The sequence below is a fragment of the Etheostoma spectabile genome, unplaced genomic scaffold (assembly GCF_008692095.1).
Source record: "Etheostoma spectabile isolate EspeVRDwgs_2016 unplaced genomic scaffold, UIUC_Espe_1.0 scaffold00018659, whole genome shotgun sequence".
NCBI lineage: Eukaryota > Metazoa > Chordata > Actinopteri > Perciformes > Percidae > Etheostoma > Etheostoma spectabile.
Genome location: NW_022604385.1, coordinates 8901 through 30068, shown reverse-complemented (window position 1 = coordinate 30068; position 21168 = coordinate 8901). Strand labels below are relative to the sequence as shown.

Genomic DNA, 21168 nt, shown 5'->3' with positions numbered 1-21168 from the left:
GGGGAATAGGTGAGGCCTTGGATTTGGAAAGCGGCACACCAAGTGAGAATTACCGCGAGGGTGGGACTGGGAAGACTGGCGTTTTCGGCTGCTCTCGAGAGTGGCTGTACTTACTCTGTTTCTCTTCATAACGCACAAGTCTTTCGCCTTTTACTAAAGACTTCCGTGGAGAGGAACTCCTATGAGTTGAAATTATTTTTGGTGGGCTTTGCTGTTTGGCTAGCCTTTTGTACTTGTGAAAAACAAATATGCTCTCCAAAGGAACCTCGATTCTTAAACGTAGCCAAATGTGACAGCATGGGAATATTGCCACGTTGGCAGGAGCTTGACCAATTGGAAACCACAATTGCCGTCTTTACTAAAACTTTTTGTGCTTCCCCATGAAGCGCTTGGACGGGGGTCTAAGCAGCGCTGTTATGTCCATTTAAAATTACTGGACCGTGACAACTGAGAACCGTCCGGGGAGGTCGCATCTGACAGCATAGATGTGTGGTCATCGCTTCTCGGCTTTTTGCTAAGATCAAGTGTAGTATCTGTTCTTATCAGTTTAATATCTGATATGTCCTCTATCAGGGGACAACATATTAATGGATTTTTAGCATGGGAGTTGAAAAAGGGCTTGCTCCTTCACTCCACGCATCGACCCGGTATTGCAGCATCGCTGTGAACGGTGCACCCATCTTCTGTCTTGTGGAAAAACAATTAACGATGCACGTTGAGCTGCCCGTTGCCAAAACTGTCAATGGACCTGAAGACAATTGATATGAGTTGATCAAAAATTGTTATATTTATTGCTGATTTGAAAACTATTTACATGACAGCATCGAGCTTCAGATCATGGTGTTGTCATGGTAACAAACAAACTATATACAGAACGTTTTGCAACAATTAATACAACACATGCTGTTGCAATTATGAAGTAAAATGTAATGAAAAGAGTTTTTCATATTCAATATAACTTTCTTTTTTAACTTTTTATTTTTTTTGATCATGTGATTTTTTTTTTTTTTGGTTCTTTTTTATTTTTTTTATTTCCACACCAGGATATGTGTGTGTGTGTGTGTGTGTGTGTGTGTGTGTGTGTGTTGTGTTGTGTGTTGTGTGTGTGAGTAAGAGAGAGACACAGAGAGAGAGGGGGCGGGGGGGGGGGCAGCTGACAGTAAAAAAAAAAAAATCTCCGATGGCAGAGACGCAACTGGAGTCGCATTTAAAACAGCGCATGTCTGAAACCCACGTTCACCAGAAATCTACTGTTTTATGTAAGGACTACAACCCCACGTTCACCAGAAATCTACTGGTTACTATGTAAGGACTAAACCCCACTTCACCAGAATCTACTGGTTACTATGTAAGGCTGCAAACCCCACGTTCACCAGAATCTACTGGTTACTATGTAAGGACTGCAAACCACGGTCACCAGAAATCTACTGGTTACTATGTAGGACTACAACCCCACGTTCACCAGAAATCTATGGTTACTATGTAAGGACTACAAACCCACGTTCACCAGAAATTACTGGTTACTATGTAAGGACTGCAAACCCCACGTTCACCAGAAATCTACTGGTTACTATGTAAGGACTGCAAACCCCACGTTCACCAGAAATCTACTGGTTACTATGTAAGGACTACAAACCGAAGTTAAAAACAAACCTGAAGCTGAAGAAACCCTAAACGTTAACGGAACAGATCCGCAGACCGAATTGACTGACGGAGCAGGAGAGAGCGAGAGAGAGAGCGAGAGAGAGCGCATTTCTCCATGTTCTGTGTGTGTGTGATTGATCCGAGCGGGTTTGTAGGCGGGGGGGGGGCGCTGTGATTATCACAGAACGCTGCGCGGCCAGTTGAGGAGTTTTATTCAATCCGAGCACGGATATTGACTCATATTACTCGGATAATACTTGTACTCGGCAAAAGTGCTTTATCCGTACCGGATACTCGTTTCAGCCGGACACTCGGATCACCCCTAGTGTATATGCAGTAATATAAAAGAAAGTTGATGTCATAATGAATTGTGATGATGACATAATGAATAGTGATGATGACATAATGAATGGTGATGATGAATCAAAAAGAAAGTTGATGTGTATATGCAGTAATGTAAAAGAAAGTTGATGTGTATATGCACAAATCTAAACCCCACGCATCGACCCGGTATTGCAGCGTCACCGGGAACGGTGCACCCATCTTCTGTCTTCTGGAAAAACAATTAACGATGCACGTGAAGCTGCCCGTTGCCCAAACTGTCAACGGACCTGAAGAGACATGGCTGGCAGATTTTACCGCCAGAAATTGTCCTAAAAACTGAATGATCTGTGAAACCTCGTTGGGTTCCTGGTATCAAAACGTTGTTATAATACTTGACAAGATAAAGCCATACAAAAGTGTAGCAAGATTTGCACTTTTGATTGGCAGAAACAGCAAGGACAAAATATTGGTGAGGCCTTGGATTTGGAAAAGCGGCACACCAAGTGAGAATTACCGCGAGGGTTGGGACTGGGAAGACTGGCGTTTTCGGCTGCTCTCGAGAGTGGGCTGTACTTACTCTGGTTTCTCTTCATAACGCACAAGTCTTTCGCCTTTTACTAAAGACTTCCGTGGAGAGGAACGCCTATGAGTTGAAATTATTTTTGGTGGGCTTTGCTGTTTGGCTAAGCCTTTTGTACTTGTGAAAAACAAATATGCTCTCCAAAAGGAAACTCAGATTCTTAAACGTAGCCAAAATGTGACAGCATGGGAATATTGCACGTTGGCAGGAGCTTGACCAATTGGGAAAACCACAATTGCCGTCTTTAACTAAAACTTTTTGTGCTTCCCCATGAAGCGCTTGGACGGGGGTGCTAAGCAGCAGCTGTTATGTCCATTTAAAATTACTGGACCGTGACAACTGAGAACCGTCCGGGGAGGTCGCATCTGACAGCATAGAGGTGGTGGTCATCGCTTCTCGGCCTTTTGGCTAAGATCAAGTGTAGTATCTGTTCTTATCAGTTTAATATCTGATATGTCCTCTATCAGGGGACAACATATTAAATGGATTTTTAGCAATGGGAGTTGAAAAAGGGGCTTGCTCCGTTCACTCCACGCATCGACCCGGTATTGCAGCATCGCTGGGAACGGTGCACCCATCTTCTGTCTTGTGGAAAAACAATTAACGATGCACGTTGAGCTGCCCGTTGCCAAAACTGTCAATGGACCTGAAGAGCAATTGATATGAGTTGATCAAAAATTGTTATATTTATTGCTGATTTGAAAACTATTTACATGACAGCATCGAGCTTCAGATCAATGGTGTTGTCATGGTAACAAACAAACTATATACAGAACGTTTTGCAACAATTAATACAACACATGCTGTTGCAATTATGAAGTAAAATGTAATGAAAAAGAGTTTTCATATTCAATATAACTTTCTTTTTTTAACTTTTTATTTTTTTATGATCAGTGTGATTTTTTTTTTTTTTGGTTCTTTTTTATTTTTTTTATTTCCACACCAGGTATATGTGTGTGTGTGTGTGTGTGTGTGTGTGTGTGTGTGTGTGAGTGTGTGTGTGTGAGTAAGAGAGAGACACAGAGAGAGAGGGGGCGGGGGGGGGGGCAGCTGACAGTAAAAAAAAAAAATCTCCGATGGCAGAGACGCAACTGGAGTCGCATTTAAAACAAGCAGCATGTCTGAAACCCACGTTCACCGAAATCTACTGGTTACTATGTAAGGACTACAAACCCCACGTTCACCAGAAATCTACTGGTTACTATGTAAGGACTGCAAACCCCACGTTCACCAGAAATCTACTGGTTACTATGTAAGGACTACAAACCCCACGTTCACCAGAAATCTACTGGTTACTATGTAAGGACTACAAACCCCACGTTCACCAGAAATCTACTGGTTACTATGTAAGGACTGCAAACCCCACGTTCACCAGAAATCTACTGGTTACTATGTAAGGACTACAAACCGAAGTTAAAAACAAACCTGAAGCTGAAGAAACCCTAAACGTTAACGGAACAGATCCGCAGACCGAATTGACTGACGGAGCAGGAGAGAGCGAGAGAGAGCGCATTTCTCCATGTTCTGTGTGTGTGTGATTGATCCGAGCGGGTTTGTAGGCGGGGGGGGGGGCGCTGTGATTATCACAGAACGCTGCGCGGCCAGTTGAGGAGTTTTATTCAATCCGAGCACGGATATTGACTCATATTACTCGGATAATACTTGTACTCGGCAAAAGTGCTTTATCCGTACCGGATACTCGTTTCAGCCGGACACTCGGATCACCCCTAGTGTATATGCAGTAATATAAAAGAAAGTTGATGTCATAATGAATTGTGATGATGACATAATGAATAGTGATGATGACATAATGAATGGTGATGATGAATCAAAAAGAAAGTTGATGTGTATATGCAGTAATGTAAAAGAAAGTTGATGTGTATATGCACAAATCTAAACCCCACGCATCGACCCGGTATTGCAGCGTCACCGGGAACGGTGCACCCATCTTCTGTCTTCTGGAAAAACAATTAACGATGCACGTGAAGCTGCCCGTTGCCCAAACTGTCAACGGACCTGAAGAGACATGGCTGGCAGATTTTACCGCCAGAAATTGTCCTAAAAACTGAATGATCTGTGAAACCTCGTTGGGTTCCTGGTATCAAAACGTTGTTATAATACTTGACAAGATAAAGCCATACAAAAGTGTAGCAAGATTTGCACTTTTGATTGGCAGAAAAACAGCAAGGACAAAATATTGGTGAGGCCTTGGATTTGGAAAAGCGGCACACCAAGTGAGAATTACCGCGAGGGTTGGGACTGGGAAGACTGGCGTTTTCGGCTGCTCTCGAGAGTGGGCTGTACTTACTCTGGTTTCTCTTCATAACGCACAAGTCTTTCGCCTTTTACTAAAGACTTCCGTGGAGAGGAACGCCTATGAGTTGAAATTATTTTTGGTGGGCTTTGCTGTTTGGCTAAGCCTTTTGTACTTGTGAAAAACAAATATGCTCTCCAAAAGGAAACTCAGATTCTTAAACGTAGCCAAAATGTGACAGCATGGGAATATTGCACGTTGGCAGGAGCTTGACCAATTGGGAAAACCACAATTGCCGTCTTTAACTAAAACTTTTTGTGCTTCCCCATGAAGCGCTTGGACGGGGGTGCTAAGCAGCAGCTGTTATGTCCATTTAAAATTACTGGACCGTGACAACTGAGAACCGTCCGGGGAGGTCGCATCTGACAGCATAGAGGTGGTGGTCATCGCTTCTCGGCCTTTTGGCTAAGATCAAGTGTAGTATCTGTTCTTATCAGTTTAATATCTGATATGTCCTCTATCAGGGGACAACATATTAAATGGATTTTTAGCAATGGGAGTTGAAAAAGGGGCTTGCTCCGTTCACTCCACGCATCGACCCGGTATTGCAGCATCGCTGGGAACGGTGCACCCATCTTCTGTCTTGTGGAAAAACAATTAACGATGCACGTTGAGCTGCCCGTTGCCAAAACTGTCAATGGACCTGAAGAGCAATTGATATGAGTTGATCAAAAATTGTTATATTTATTGCTGATTTGAAAACTATTTACATGACAGCATCGAGCTTCAGATCAATGGTGTTGTCATGGTAACAAACAAACTATATACAGAACGTTTTGCAACAATTAATACAACACATGCTGTTGCAATTATGAAGTAAAATGTAATGAAAAAGAGTTTTCATATTCAATATAACTTTCTTTTTTTAACTTTTTATTTTTTATGATCAGTGTGATTTTTTTTTTTTTTTGGTTCTTTTTTATTTTTTTATTTCCACACCAGGTATATGTGTGTGTGTGTGTGTGTGTGTGTGTGTGTGTGTGAGTGTGTGTGTGTGTGAGTAAGAGAGAGACACAGAGAGAGAGGGGGCGGGGGGGGGGGCAGCTGACAGTAAAAAAAAAAAATCTCCGATGGCAGAGACGCAACTGGAGTCGCATTTAAAACAAGCAGCATGTCTGAAACCCACGTTCACCAGAAATCTACTGGTTACTATGTAAGGACTGCAAACCCCACGTTCACCAGAAATCTACTGGTTACTATGTAAGGACTACAAACCCCACGTTCACCAGAAATCTACTGGTTACTATGTAAGGACTACAAACCCCACGTTCACCAGAAATCTACTGGTTACTATGTAAGGACTACAAACCCCACGTTCACCAGAAATCTACTGGTTACTATGTAAGGACTACAAACCGAAGTTAAAACAAACCTGAAGCTGAAGAACCCTAAACGTTAACGGAACAGATCCGCAGACCGAATTGACTGAGCGGAGCAGGAGAGAGCGAGAGAGAGAGCGAGAGAGAGCGCATTTCTCCATGTTCTGTGTGTGTGTGATTGATCCGAGCGGGTTTGTAGGCGGGGGGGGGGCGCTGTGATTATCACAGAACGCTGCGCGGCCAGTTGAGGAGTTTTATTCAATCCGAGCACGGATATTGACTCATATTACTCGGATAATACTTGTACTCGGCAAAAGTGCTTTATCCGTACCGGATACTCGTTTCAGCCGGACACTCGGATCACCCCTAGTGTATATGCAGTAATATAAAAGAAAGTTGATGTCATAATGAATTGTGATGATGACATAATGAATAGTGATGATGACATAATGAATGGTGATGATGAATCAAAAGAAAGTGATGTGTAATGCAGAATGTAAAGAAAGTTGATGTGTATATGCAGTAATGTAAAAGAAAGTTGATGTGTATATGCACAAATCTAAACCCCACGCATCGACCCGGTATTGCAGCGTCACCGGGAACGGTGCACCCATCTTCTGTCTTCTGGAAAAACAATTAACGATGCACGTGAAGCTGCCCGTTGCCCAAACTGTCAACGGACCTGAAGAGACATGGCTGGCAGATTTTACCGCCAGAAATTGTCCTAAAAACTGAATGATCTGTGAAACCTCGTTGGGTTCCTGGTATCAAAACGTTGTTATAATACTTGACAAGATAAAGCCATACAAAAGTGTAGCAAGATTTGCACTTTTGATTGGCAGAAAAACAGCAAGGACAAAATATTGGTGAGGCCTTGGATTTGGAAAAGCGGCACACCAAGTGAGAATTACCGCGAGGGTTGGGACTGGGAAGACTGGCGTTTTCGGCTGCTCTCGAGAGTGGGCTGTACTTACTCTGGTTTCTCTTCATAACGCACAAGTCTTTCGCCTTTTACTAAAGACTTCCGTGGAGAGGAACGCCTATGAGTTGAAATTATTTTTGGTGGGCTTTGCTGTTTGGCAAGCCTTTTGTACTTGTGAAAAACAAATATGCTCTCCAAAAGGAAACTCAGATTCTTAAACGTAGCCAAAATGTGACAGCATGGGAATATTGCACGTTGGCAGGAGCTTGACCAATTGGGAAAACCACAATTGCCGTCTTTAACTAAAACTTTTTGTGCTTCCCCATGAAGCGCTTGGACGGGGGTGCTAAGCAGCAGCTGTTATGTCCATTTAAAATTACTGGACCGTGACAACTGAGAACCGTCCGGGAGGTCGCATCTGACAGCATAGAGGTGGTGGTCATCGCTTCTCGGCCTTTTGGCTAAGATCAAGTGTAGTATCTGTTCTTATCAGTTTAATATCTGATATGTCCTCTATCAGGGGACAACATATTAAATGGATTTTTAGCAATGGGAGTTGAAAAAGGGGCTTGCTCCGTTCACTCCACGCATCGACCCGGTATTGCAGCATCGCTGGGAACGGTGCACCCATCTTCTGTCTTGTGGAAAAACAATTAACGATGCACGTTGAGCTGCCCGTTGCCAAAACTGTCAATGGACCTGAAGAGCAATTGATATGAGTTGATCAAAAATTGTTATATTTATTGCTGATTTGAAAACTATTTACATGACAGCATCGAGCTTCAGATCAATGGTGTTGTCATGGTAACAAACAACTATATACAGAACGTTTTGCAACAATTAATACAACACATGCTGTTGCAATTATGAAGTAAAATGTAATGAAAAGAGTTTTCATATTCAATATAACTTTCTTTTTTTAACTTTTTATTTTTTTATGATCAGTGTGATTTTTTTTTTTTTTGGTTCTTTTTTATTTTTTTTATTTCCACACCAGGTATATGTGTGTGTGTGTGTGTGTGTGTGTGTGTGTGTGTGTGAGTGTTTGTGTGTGTGTGAGTAAGAGAGAGACACAGAGAGAGAGGGGGCGGGGGGGGGCAGCTGACAGTAAAAAAAAAAAAATCTCCGATGGCAGAGACGCAACTGGAGTCGCATTTAAAACAAGCAGCATGTCTGAAACCCACGTTCACCAGAAATCTACTGGTTACTATGTAAGGACTGCAAACCCCACGTTCACCAGAAATCTACTGGTTACTATGTAAGGACTACAAACCCCACGTTCACCAGAAATCTACTGGTTACTATGTAAGGACTGCAAACCCCACGTTCACCAGAAATCTACTGGTTACTATGTAAGGACTACAAACCCCACGTTCACCAGAAATCTACTGGTTACTATGTAAGGACTACAAACCGAAGTTAAAAACAAACCTGAAGCTGAAGAAACCCTAAACGTTAACGGAACAGATCCGCAGACCGAATTGACTGACGGAGCAGGAGAGAGCGAGAGAGAGAGCGAGAGAGAGAGCGAGAGAGCGCATTTCTCCATGTTCTGTGTGTGTGTGATTTATCCGAGCGGGTTTGTAGGCGGGGGGGGGGGGCGCTGTGATTATCACAGAACGCTGCGCGGCCAGTTGAGGAGTTTTATTCAATCCGAGCACGGATATTGACTCATATTACTCGGATAATACTTGTACTCGGCAAAAGTGCTTTATCCGTACCGGATACTCGTTTCAGCCGGACACTCGGATCACCCCTAGTGTATATGCAGTAATATAAAAGAAAGTTGATGTCATAATGAATTGTGATGATGACATAATGAATAGTGATGATGACATAATGAATGGGATGATGATCAAAAAGAAAGTTGAGTGTATGATGCAGTAATGTAAAAGAAAGTTGATGTGTATATGCAGTAATGTAAAAGAAAGTTGATGTGTATATGCACAAATCTAAACCCCACGCATCGACCCGGTATTGCAGCGTCACCGGGAACGGTGCACCCATCTTCTGTCTTCTGGAAAAACAATTAACGATGCACGTGAAGCTGCCCGTTGCCCAAACTGTCAACGGACCTGAAGAGACATGGCTGGCAGATTTTACCGCCAGAAATTGTCCTAAAAACTGAATGATCTGTGAAACCTCGTTGGGTTCCTGGTATCAAAACGTTGTTATAATACTTGACAAGATAAAGCCATACAAAAGTGTAGCAAGATTTGCACTTTTGATTGGCAGAAAAACAGCAAGGACAAAATATTGGTGAGGCCTTGATTTGGAAAAGCGGCACACCAAGTGAGAATTACCGCGAGGGTTGGGACTGGGAAGACTGGCGTTTTCGGCTGCTCTCGAGAGTGGGCTGTACTTACTCTGGTTTCTCTTCATAACGCACAAGTCTTTCGCCTTTTACTAAAGACTTCCGTGGAGAGGAACGCCTATGAGTTGAAATTATTTTTGGTGGGCTTTGCTGTTTGGCTAAGCCTTTTGTACTTGTGAAAAACAAATATGCTCTCCAAAAGGAAACTCAGATTCTTAAACGTAGCCAAAATGTGACAGCATGGGAATATTGCACGTTGGCAGGAGCTTGACCAATTGGGAAAACCACAATTGCCGTCTTTAACTAAAACTTTTTGTGCTTCCCCATGAAGCGCTTGGACGGGGTGCTAAAGCAGCTGTTATGTCCATTTAAAATTACTGGACCGTGACAACTGAGAACCGTCCGGGGAGGTCGCATCTGACAGCATAGAGGTGGTGGTCATCGCTTCTCGGCCTTTTGGCTAAGATCAAGTGTAGTATCTGTTCTTATCAGTTTAATATCTGATATGTCCTCTATCAGGGGACAACATATTAAATGGATTTTTAGCAATGGGAGTTGCAAAAGGGGCTTGCTCCGTTCACTCCACGCATCGACCCGGTATTGCAGCATCGCTGGGAACGGTGCACCCATCTTCTGTCTTGTGGAAAAACAATTAACGATGCACGTTGAGCTGCCCGTTGCCAAAACTGTCAATGGACCTGAAGAGCAATTGATATGAGTTGATCAAAAATTGTTATATTTATTGCTGATTTGAAAACTATTTACATGACAGCATCGAGCTTCAGATCAATGGTGTTGTCATGGTAACAAACAAACTATATACAGAACGTTTTGCAACAATTAATACAACACATGCGGTTGCAATTATGAAGTAAAATGTAATGAAAAAGAGTTTTCATACTCAATATAACTTTCTTTTTTTAACTTTTTATTTTTTTATGATCAGTGTGATTTTTTTTTTTTTTGGTTCTTTTTTAGTTTTTTTATTCCCACACCAGGTATATGTGTGTGTGTGTGTGTGTGTGTGTTGTGTGTGTGTGTGTGTGTGAGTAAGAGAGAGACACAGAGAGAGAGGGGCGGGGGGGGGGGGGCAGCTGACAGTAAAAAAAAAAAAATCTCCGATGGCAGAGACGCAACTGGAGTCGCATTTAAAACAAGCAGCATGTCTGAAACCCACGTTCACCAGAAATCTACTGGTTACTATGTAAGGACTGCAAACCCCACGTTCACCAGAAATCTACTGGTTACTATGTAAGGACTACAACCCCACGTTCACCAGAAATCTACTGGTTACTATGTAAGGACTACAAACCGAAGTTAAAAACAAACCTGAAGCTGAAGAAACCCTAAACGTAACGGAACAGATCCGCAGACCGAATTGACTGACGGAGCAGGAGAGAGCGAGAGAGAGAGCGAGAGAGAGCGCATTTCTCCATGTTCTGTGTGTGTGTGATTGATCCGAGCGGGTTTGTAGGCGGGGGGGGCGCTGTGATTATCACAGAACGCTGCGCGGCCAGTTGAGGAGTTTTATTCAATCCGAGCACGGATATTGACTCATATTACTCGGATAATACTTGTACTCGGCAAAAGTGCTTTATCCGTACCGGATACTCGTTTCAGCCGGATACTCGGATCACCCCTAATGTATATGCAGTAATATAAAAGAAAGTTGATGTCATAATGAATTGTGATGATGACATAATGAATTGTGATGATGACATAATGAATGGTGATGATGAATCAAAAAGAAAGTTGATGTGTATATGCAGTAATGTAAAAGAAAGTTGATGTGTATATGCACAAATCTAAACCCCACGCATCGACCCGGTATTGCAGCGTCACCGGGAACGGTGCACCCATCTTCTGGAAAAACAATTAACGATGCACGTGAAGCTGCCCGTTGCCCAAACTGTCAACGGACCTGAAGAGACATGGCTGGCAGATTTTACCGCCAGAAATTGTCCTAAAAACTGAATGATCTGTGAAACCTCGTTGGGTTCCTGGTATCAAAACGTTGTTATAATACTTGACAAGATAAAGCCATACAAAAGTGTAGCAAGATTTGCACTTTTGATTGGCAGAAAAACAGCAAGGACAAAATATTGGTGAGGCCTTGGATTTGGAAAGCGGCACACCAAGTGAGAATTAACGCGAGGGTTGGTACTGGGAAGTAGTAATATACTGGGAATTGCTAAGTAGCAGCTGTTATGTCCTTTTAATGAAAAAGAAAGTTGATGTGTTTATGCATAAATCAAAAAGAAAGTTGATGTCATAATGAATTGTGATGATGACATAATGAATAGTGATGATGACATAATGAATGGTGATGATAAATCAAAAAGAAAGTTGATGTGTATATGCCTTAATCTAAAAGAAAGTTGATGTGTATATGCAGTAATATGAAAGAAAGTTAATGTGTATATGCAATAATCAAAAAGAAAGTTGATTTGTATTTGCATTGATCTAAAAGAAAGTTGATGTCATAATGAATTTTGATGATGACAAAAGGAATGGTGATGGTATAATAAAAAGAAAGTTGATGTGTATATGCATAAATAAAAAGAAAGTTGATGTGTATATGCATAAATCTAAAAGAAAGTTGATGTGTATATGCATAAATCTAAAAGAAAGTTGATGTGTATATGCATAAATAAAAAGAAAGTTGATGTGTATATGCATAAATCTAAAAGAAAGTTGATGTGTATATGCATAAATCTAAAAGAAAGTTGATGTGTATATGCACGAATGTAAATTCCACGCATCGACCCGGTATTGCAGCGTCACCGGGAACGGTGCACCCATCTTCTGTCTTCTGGAAAAACAATTAACGATGCACGTGAAGCTGCCCGTTGCCCAAACTGTCAACGGACCTGAAGAGACATGGCTGGCAGATTTTACCGCCAGAAATTGTCCTAAAAACTGAATGATCTGTGAAACCTCGTTGGGTTCCTGGTATCAAAACGTTGTTATAATACTTGACAAGATAAAGCCATACAAATAACATATAATAGTTTGTTTAAAAACAAAATGAACTTAACATTAAACCTGTAAGCTCACTTGAAACTAGATGGGGAAAGTTGATAGGTTGATCTTTTTACCCTTTGCTGTGGCTTAAAAACAGGTTTCACTGAGATCTGAACTCAGATCACTGGATTCAGAGTCCAGAGTGCTAACCATTACAACATGGAACCTTTTGGAGTGTTGTAAGGGTTTGCTAGGCAGTTTCTTTCATAATATCCACATGTGTGATATTAAAAGCACACAACAATCACAAAGCAGATTAAAAAGCAAAAATTACTGGCTAATATTTGATTTTAGAGACATATATTAGGTCTATATATAGGGGCATAGGTTGCATACAGCTCTCATTTAATACAGGACCATTAAATCAGATCTTTCTGCAGACCTTCATTGGCTAAATAGCAATTCCCATACCGGGAGTTGAACCCAGGCCACCTGGGTGAAAATCAGGAATCCTAACCACTAGACCATATGGGACTGACTACATATTAATAACAGGGATTTCATAAATCAATTCATAGTCTGGCTGTAAACAGACCTTCTCTTGAACGTGAATGAAGAAGCTTCTTAAGTAAGTTTTATCTTGAAGCTTTTGAGTGTTCTTTAGGTTTTTATCTGCTTTAACTATTACCGGACAGCGGGGGCACGGAGCAGAGCAGAGCGGCCGTTAGGGAGGAATCCTCCTCCGTGTTCAGCTCCATTTTTAACTGGCGGTAAAAATCTTAATGTCGGAACTTTATGACAGGACGAATAAATCCATCAAATCAAGTCCCCAATAATCAGCATGTGGCCTTGTTTTATTTCAGGTAGTCAGCATGGAGCTGTTACACATTCCCAGACATTTAAAACAAGTCAATCATTGGCGTTATTCTACGAGTCAGATGAATAAATCAGCTGTTTGCTATTTGAGCTGCTCTGTTTCCTGCTGCTCCGTCATTCTTTAGTGTCCTCTGGAAACAGGTTGCTGTCCTTTATGTTTCTTTTGGATGACATCATCAGTGTCTTTACTTTAGTCTGAAGAAACTCCAACAGATTTAAAACCACATGCAGTCTCAGAAAATACAAACAGGGAATAGAAAATATCAGACAAAGAATATGTAATGAAAAGTCCCCAAAGTAGGAAAATATAATGTTAATCTACCAAACAGCAATAACTGGAGAGCATCCAATTAAACATGGCCGACTTCCAGTATGTCGGTAATGAAGAGAGGAATGTTTGGACATATTACAGATTCATTTTATTTTTATTTAACCTTTATTTAACCAGGAACAATCCCATTGAGCTACAGTAACTCTTCTTCCAGGGAGTCCTGGCAAGACAGACGGCAATAAGTTCAATAAAACATAAAAGACAGGACAATGGTTCCATACCACACCACAAATCTCTATAGACACTACAAAAAAACAAGACATTACACTTAACTTAAGCTAATCCATCCATGCAACTTAAAGAAAGGTTCCACTGAGATTTGAACTCAGATCACTGGATTCAGAGTCCAGAGTGCTAACCATTACACCATGGAACCTTCAAAAATTTTGTAAGGGTTTGCTTATCAGTTTCTTTCATAATATACACATGTGTGATATTTAAGGCACACTCACAATCACAACAAAGATGAAAAAGCAACAATTACAGGCCAACTTGAGTCATTTAGTTAGCTAAGCATTCAGAGGATGTGGGAAAAAGCAAGTCAAGAACAGGTTTTGAAGGACTGGCCACAGACAGTGAATACAGCAGTAGATATGTCTACTGTGTACAAACACATGGTAACTTTACATCTGTTGACAATAAGGATGCTAACAAAACACTGTACTTGCATTTGCGTTTCTTGCGCACATTCATGTTCTCTTAAATGTAAAGAACATGGCAATCTGTCATGGATCCGTCACAGATGCTTATAACTCCTACAGCAGAGCTCCACTCGGCATGTCTGACCACAACTCTGTTCATTTGGTTCCGTCTAACAAACCAGCCCTGAAGAAAACAAGCCGAAACGAAACTTAGTTCCGGTTTGGTCAGATGAATCAATCCAGTGTCTACAGGAATGCTACTGCTGCACTGACTGGGATCTATTCAAAAACAAATGTAAGGACCTTGATGAGCCCAAAGAGACTGTTTCTGCATACATCACCTTCTGTGAAGACTTAGTCATCTCTCGTAAATCCATCTCCATATGTCCAAATAATATACCATGGGTCTCCAAATTTGTCAAAAGCATAATTAATCAACGAAATATTAGCTTCAACCAAGGTAACATGACTCAATACAGAGTACTTCAAAAACAAGCTAAAAAGGAACTTAAGCTTGCAAAACTTAATAATGAGGACAAAGTTTAGAACATGCTGAGCACAGGTCACTCACGTCCTCCATGGGAGGGTGTGAAGGCAATGATGGGGATGCAACCTAAGAAGTGTCTGATCTCCCTCAATGGCATGTCACACCTTGCCCTCTCAAATGACAACACTTTTTATAATTGTTTTAATATTTATGATTTTAGTGAGGAGCTGTCAGTTTTTAATAACATTGCCCCAACGCTTAAAAACAAGAACAGGCTGCAATGTATAGTTAAGGTGCGTGGCGAGAATTCTCACAACCCTCTGACTGACTTAAACTCTGTATATGAGACAAGGTCCCTCAAGAAGGCCCAATAAGTCCTGGCCGACCCTACTCACCCCCTGAACAGCTGCTTCATCTTGTTGCCGTCTGGACAAGGACAAACAGACACAAAAACTCTTTTGTCCCTGCTGCTATAGGCTTCTTTAATAAGTCAAGGTGAGGTGTGGACTTCTGTATAGTACGTGTTTATTTTGTTTCCAGATGTATGGCTGTTGTATTGAATAACCTGTGTGTTATTTATGTTACATGCTGCTGCACAACAAATTGCCCCCCAAGGATAATAAAGACTCCTTGAACCTTGAAGGGCATCAGGACTTGGTAAAAAGGTCCTCCGCAGAAGTTTTGTCTCTCATCCAAGAGACTTCTTTAGTTGTTTTTGTTTTTTACACAGAAAGGTTTGGACACAGTGCCCACTCCCCTATCCATATCTGAGAATTGAAAGCTGTGGGGAAAGGGGGGTTCCAAAGCTTATAGACCATTCAACAAGCAGTTCTGATGCACTATACTGGTCCATTCAGGATGAGCACTGTATACTCTGACTGCAGCAACACAAGTTCAAATTTCAGTGATCCCTAATTTTTATGGTGATTGTGAGACTGAATGCAAAGTGTGTATCCCCCATGTAACTCAAAGCCTATCACTTCCAGTCTACTGTCAAATTTGGAACTCCTTCAAGTTACATTAACGACCAGGTGACTCCTCAACATGCCCCCACCAACATACTGTTTACAGTCTAAATGGCCAAGGACATTAAACCTGTACGCTTACTTTAAACTAAATGTGGAAAGTTGAAAGGTTGATTTTTTTCACCTGTAATGTGGCTTAAAACACATACCACCAAGATTTGAACTCAGATCGCTGGAGTCAGAGGCCAGAGTGCTAACCATTACACCATGGAACCTTTAAAAGTGTTGCAAGTGTTTGCTTGACAGTTTCTTTCATAATATCCACATACTATTGATATGATATGATATTGAAGGCACACAACAATCACAACGAAGATGAAAAAGCAACAATTATTGGCCAACTTAAGTCATTTAGTTAGCTAAGCATTCAGAGAATGTGGGAAAAGGCAAGTCAAGAACAGGTTTTCCAAAAGTAGAATGGGAGCCAGAGCGTTCTTCTCCTGTGGAACCAGGTTCCAGTTTGGGTTCAGGAGGCAGACACCATCTCCACATGTAAGAGTAGGCTTAAGACTTTCCTCTTTGATAAATCCTATACGTAGGGCTGGCTTGGGTGAGTCCTGAACCATCCCTTAGTTGTGCTGCTATAGGCCTAGACTGCCGGGGGACTTCCCATGATGCACTAGGTACCTCTCTCTTCCTCCTTCTCTCCATCTGTATGCAACCTCATATGCCTTTGAGATACAAGAACTTCTTCACTTGCGTAAATGGCCTATTTATGCAAACAAAAGGTGGAAACAGATGATCTTAAGTGTAGGGTTTGGTGATTTTATTACCCCTAAAGTGTTTGCAGGTGCTTAGCATTATTAGCACCACACTCAAACCATCTGAGCTAACCGGCCTGCTTTTTAAGTGTTTGAAAAAGAAAGATTTCCGGAAACAAACCAGGCGAAATCAAGCAAAATTGGGCCAGTTCTGGATGGGCTACCTGGTTGTGTATGGTTTGTAGGGACTGCATATGTTTTCGGAGTTGCAAAAAAGACATGGAAAGCATAGCTATAGAGTCCAAACCAAGATGATGCATGCTCCTATTCTATTTCTGGAGGTATACAGGAGTTTCTCGAACCCTCAATCTTCTGATCCAAAGTCAGACGCCTTGTCCATTAGGCCACATGGTTGCAAAAAAAAAGGAATATTTCCAAATCTGAATTTCCACGGTTTATCTGAAATTCAGGAGTGAGGTAACATTTGTAAGAAAGGCAGACTAATTAGGTGGCCAGTTAGCTTTTGGTGAAGGAAATAGATTGAATGCTAGGCACATCAGTTACCTGTGACTCATATTTGCACTTGCTGAGCAGACAACCTTACAACTGTATGTTTTTGGCCTTGCTACAAAAGACGTGGAAAGCAGAGCTATAGAGATTGAGACTTGTTTTGCGCTAATGGCCAATTTGTGCATAAAAAAGGTGGATACAGATGCTCTTGGGCGTAGGGTTTGGCGATTTTAGTACCCCTAAAGTGTCTGCCGGTGCTTAGCATTTTTAGCACCACACTCAAACAATCTGAGCTAACCGGCCTGCTTTTTAACTGTTTAAAAAGAACAGATGTCCAGAAACAATTAAGGCCAAATTGAGCAAATTGAGCAAAATTGTCCGAGTTCTGGATGAGCTGGAGGAGTTGTACACTTTGGCAATTCTGAACACTTTCAGACACTGTTGTATCATGTAAGTAACATGCACAAGTCTTTAAAAAGAATTGTGGCTGTTTTTCATGCAGGTTTGCATCATGACAATGCGGGTGCTATCTCTAAATGAACAATGGCCAACCTACATCCATCTTGATAGCACCCAAATCTCTGTGCTGATCTCCCTGCTTGGATGGCAAGTAATCTGGTGGATTTTTCCCATCAAGTGGACGCGGATCAAGAGGGAGAGTTGTTTTATTGTACTCACCAGCAATAAAGTTTATTTGTCCACAAATTGCATTAGGTTATCAACGTTTTCAGCGAAAAAGAATACCACGGCTCAAGTCCCTGGTAAGGCAACAGCTTTATTCTGGGATATGTATGAAGTGCTTGCTAACGTCATCTGTCATGCAGGTTTGCAGGATGTTCACAGTCAGCTAGTGGCCATGATGAGTTGTGACTTTGAGCTTTTTAACCGTTTTGGTCAATTTAGCCAATTTCAACCAGTTTGTGCAATAACAATTGGTGTTCTCAGGCAATGTGTAAATTGTGGTCTACCCTCCTGCTGTCCAGAAGACTGTGATCATGGCAACAGCTTAATGGTCTTCATTTAAGTGCACTTTAATTTGTAGTTCCGGAGGTTGTTTTTTCCACCACCCTTTGTTTTGGAAGCCTGGGTAGCTCAGTCGGTAGAGCATCAGACTTTTAATCTGAGGGTCCAGGGTTCAAGTCCCTGTTCAGGCGTAGAGTTGCACATTCTGCTAGATAAGTTGAACATTTGTCATGCCTGAACACTTCAGACACTGCCATATCATTTGTGTTCCATGCATAAGTCTTTAAAAAGAATTGTGGCTGCTTTTCAAGCAGGTTTGCATCATAACAATGTTGCTGGTAAGTCTAAATGAACAATGGGCAACCTACATCCATCTTGCTAGCACCCAAATCTCTGTACTCATCTCCCTGCTTGGATAGAAGGTCATCTGGTGCATTTTTCCTGTCACCAGGGCTAAGAGTATAGAAACGGAACAAGAGGGAGAGTTATTTTTTTGCACCCAAACAGTAGTAAAGTTTACTTGTCTGAAGCTGTGTTGTTTGAATTAGATTATCAATGTTTTGAGTAAAAACGAATACCACAACTCAAGTATTTGGTAAGGCGACAGCTTTATTGTGGGATATGTATAAAGTACTGATCTCTATGCTTTGATGGCAAGTCATCTGGTGGATTTGTCCTTCCATGGCAACAGCTTAATCTTCTTCATTTACTTGCACCTCAATTTGTAGTTCAGGAGATTGTTTTTTCCACAGACCTCTGTTTTCAATGTTGGTGGTACGTCTAAATGAACAATGGGCAACCTACATCCATCTTGCTAGCATCCAAATCTCTGTACTCATCTCCCTGTTTGGATGGCAAGTCATCTGGTGGATGTTTCCTGTCACGAGGGCTTTTGCTTGATTTACGTATTGTGCTTCCGCATGAGGACACTAAGAGAATAGAAGCGGAACCAGAGGGAGAGTTGTTTTATTGTACCCACTAGCAGTAAAGTTTATTTGTCTGTAGTCATAAAATTGCATTAGGTTATCAACGTTTTGAGCGAAAAAGAATACCACAGCTCAAGTCCCTGGTAAGGCAACAGCTTGACTGTGAGATATATGTGAAGTTCTCGCTATTGTCATCTGTCATGCAGGTTTGCTGGATTTTCACAGTCTGCTAGTGGCCCTGATGAGTTGTGACTTTGAGCTTTTTAACCGTTTTTTGGCCAATTTAGCCAATTTTCAACCAGTTTGTGCAATAACAATTGGTGTTCTCAGGCATTGTGTAAATTATGGTCTACCCTCCTGCTGTCCAGAAGACCGTGATCATGGCAACAGCTTAATGGTCTTCACTTAATTGCACTTCAATCTGTAGTTCAGGAGATTTTTTTTTCCATAGGCACTCAGTTTAGAAGCCTGGGTAGCTCAGTCGGTAGAGCATCAGACTTTTAATCTGAGGGTCCAGGGTTCAAGTCCCTGTTCAGGCGTAGAGTTGCACATTCTGCTTGCTGCCATGATGAGTTGTACACTTCAGCATGCCTGAACACTTTCAGACATTGTTGTGTCATTTAACCCTTGTATTGGCCTTTGTGTCACAGGGACATGTTTAGCTTCTGGGACCTTTTGTACCAGCCTGCTGTTCCGCTTCGGGCTCCCCAGACTGCGCTTTAATTTCATGTCAAATGCCATCGTGGCCTCATCCTTTAGGTCTCGGAGACCCCCTGTCTTATTTATCATGCCATTATACGTAAGTTCCACCAATGCCGTGGCGCCCTCATCCTTCGATGTCATCTTTCTCCTACCCTTGATGCCTCAGCCTCGCCATTCGGGTACCTGGGACCCAGGGGTGTGTGTGTGTGTGTGTGTGTGTGTGTGTTTATCCAAAACAGATTCAAGGTTTGTTCGGGGCTTTGTCCACGCGGGCCAAGAGGCTAAGGACAAACACAGTCTGCACAGTAGTAGGCCCGCCTAAAGCTCCCGCAGATTTATCTCTTGCAGCCACCGCACACAATGTGTGATTTGCGGTCCTTTCCCTCTGGACAGAGCTGACACTGCTTCCTTTTGCTTTGCACCCTCGGTGTGTCCGGTTCAGAATCCCCGTCCTCCTCTAGGCCCCTTGTGACTGTGCCGCCGCCGCTGCCGCCGCTGCCGCCACTACAGCCGCCACCACCACAGGATCTCCTCGGTTTGATGACGGCTTTGACAAGTGCGGCGGACGCCTCCGTGCGAGGCAGACGCCGCCGTCTCTCGATGAGCGGATTCACAGACGCCCTTCCCAACTGCTCGAGGAACGCCCTCCTCTTGTTGAGCTTGCCGCGCATCCACTCGGGCCTGAGCTCTCGCCACAGCACAAAGGCGTTGTAGGCGGACACGTCGAGGATGTTGTGGAACACGGCGAGGGTCCAGCGCACCATCTTCCTGCGACAGCTGTATGTGTCCACGAGCTTGTCCAAGTTGTCCACGCCTCCCTTGGTGTGGTTGTAGTGGAGGATGATGTCAGGTTTGGCTTGCCTGCCGGCGCCAACGCGCGCATCCCCCGTGTATAGCGTGCTCAGCAGCACCACGTTCCTGTGCCTCTTGGGCACGTAGGACACCAGAGTGGGGACGGGCGTGAAGGCAAACTTGGACGAGAAGACCGCACGGCCCTTTGTGGCGAGCAACGCCCCCGGCAGCTCAGGCTTGTTTTTGCCCATCGTGCCCACCGCGGTGAGGCGCCGCTCAACCAGCAGCCGCTGGACCAGCAGCCGCTGGACCAGCGCGTAGGAGGTGAAAAAGTTGTTGCACGTCACGTTACGCAGGCCCCTCAGGCCCTAGGTCACGTCCAGCACCACGCGGGCGACCAGATTCCTCTCGGGTGTGTGAAAGTGGCGTGTCCAAACAAGAAGATGGAACATGAGGGAAAGAGATGGAAGAAAAAATGTAACACACACACACACACACACACACACACTAAGACAATTGTACGGCAATGGTACAAAAAACCCCGAAAACAACAACAAAGCAACAAATACAACACCTCTAAAGGGCACCAGCTGCTCGTCCACCGTCACACACCTCTCGTACGGCCGCCAGTTTGTCCAAGGCTTGGCGGACAGCTCTTGACTCACGGTCGTCGAATCGCAACAGTCTAGAGTACGCGTGGAACTGCTTGATTGGCATCGTGGCACGGAAAATGGCCCTGCCGCTCTCGTGCCACAGGCTCTCCAAGGCCTCGTTGCGGGACCGGTACACGCCCGCGAGGAGCAGCAGCCCGAGGTAGGCTCGCAGGTCCGTGA

The 21168-nt window shown here is 42.9% G+C and overlaps 14 non-coding genes across 14 annotated transcripts; 12 read left to right on the top strand and 2 right to left on the bottom strand.

Moving 5' to 3' along the window:
• The first annotated feature begins 110 nt into the window (after nt 1-110).
• LOC116681632 (U5 spliceosomal RNA) lies at nt 111-226 on the top strand. The gene has a single exon (XR_004330058.1). It is a non-coding gene; the product is annotated as a U5 spliceosomal RNA (small nuclear RNA).
• A 269-nt stretch (nt 227-495) lies between these two features.
• Nucleotides 496-681, top strand: LOC116681636 (U2 spliceosomal RNA). The gene has a single exon (XR_004330062.1). It is a non-coding gene; the product is annotated as a U2 spliceosomal RNA (small nuclear RNA).
• A 1860-nt stretch (nt 682-2541) lies between these two features.
• LOC116681630 (U5 spliceosomal RNA) lies at nt 2542-2658 on the top strand. The gene has a single exon (XR_004330056.1). It is a non-coding gene; the product is annotated as a U5 spliceosomal RNA (small nuclear RNA).
• A 278-nt stretch (nt 2659-2936) lies between these two features.
• On the top strand, nt 2937-3127 carry LOC116681634 (U2 spliceosomal RNA). The gene has a single exon (XR_004330060.1). It is a non-coding gene; the product is annotated as a U2 spliceosomal RNA (small nuclear RNA).
• A 1725-nt stretch (nt 3128-4852) lies between these two features.
• LOC116681629 (U5 spliceosomal RNA) lies at nt 4853-4969 on the top strand. Its single transcript, XR_004330055.1, has one exon. It is a non-coding gene; the product is annotated as a U5 spliceosomal RNA (small nuclear RNA).
• A 278-nt stretch (nt 4970-5247) lies between these two features.
• LOC116681633 (U2 spliceosomal RNA) lies at nt 5248-5438 on the top strand. The gene has a single exon (XR_004330059.1). It is a non-coding gene; the product is annotated as a U2 spliceosomal RNA (small nuclear RNA).
• A 1713-nt stretch (nt 5439-7151) lies between these two features.
• Nucleotides 7152-7268, top strand: LOC116681631 (U5 spliceosomal RNA). Its single transcript, XR_004330057.1, has one exon. It is a non-coding gene; the product is annotated as a U5 spliceosomal RNA (small nuclear RNA).
• A 276-nt stretch (nt 7269-7544) lies between these two features.
• LOC116681627 (U2 spliceosomal RNA) lies at nt 7545-7735 on the top strand. The gene has a single exon (XR_004330053.1). It is a non-coding gene; the product is annotated as a U2 spliceosomal RNA (small nuclear RNA).
• A 1730-nt stretch (nt 7736-9465) lies between these two features.
• Nucleotides 9466-9582, top strand: LOC116681628 (U5 spliceosomal RNA). Its single transcript, XR_004330054.1, has one exon. It is a non-coding gene; the product is annotated as a U5 spliceosomal RNA (small nuclear RNA).
• A 275-nt stretch (nt 9583-9857) lies between these two features.
• LOC116681635 (U2 spliceosomal RNA) lies at nt 9858-10048 on the top strand. The gene has a single exon (XR_004330061.1). It is a non-coding gene; the product is annotated as a U2 spliceosomal RNA (small nuclear RNA).
• Nucleotides 10049-12843: 2795 nt separating this feature from the next.
• trnae-uuc (transfer RNA glutamic acid (anticodon UUC)) lies at nt 12844-12915 on the bottom strand. The gene has a single exon. It is a non-coding gene; the product is annotated as a tRNA-Glu (tRNA).
• Nucleotides 12916-13892: 977 nt separating this feature from the next.
• trnaq-cug (transfer RNA glutamine (anticodon CUG)) lies at nt 13893-13964 on the bottom strand. Its single transcript has one exon. It is a non-coding gene; the product is annotated as a tRNA-Gln (tRNA).
• Nucleotides 13965-18033: 4069 nt separating this feature from the next.
• Nucleotides 18034-18106, top strand: trnak-uuu (transfer RNA lysine (anticodon UUU)). Its single transcript has one exon. It is a non-coding gene; the product is annotated as a tRNA-Lys (tRNA).
• Nucleotides 18107-19307: 1201 nt separating this feature from the next.
• On the top strand, nt 19308-19380 carry trnak-uuu (transfer RNA lysine (anticodon UUU)). Its single transcript has one exon. It is a non-coding gene; the product is annotated as a tRNA-Lys (tRNA).
• Nucleotides 19381-21168: the final 1788 nt, after the last annotated feature.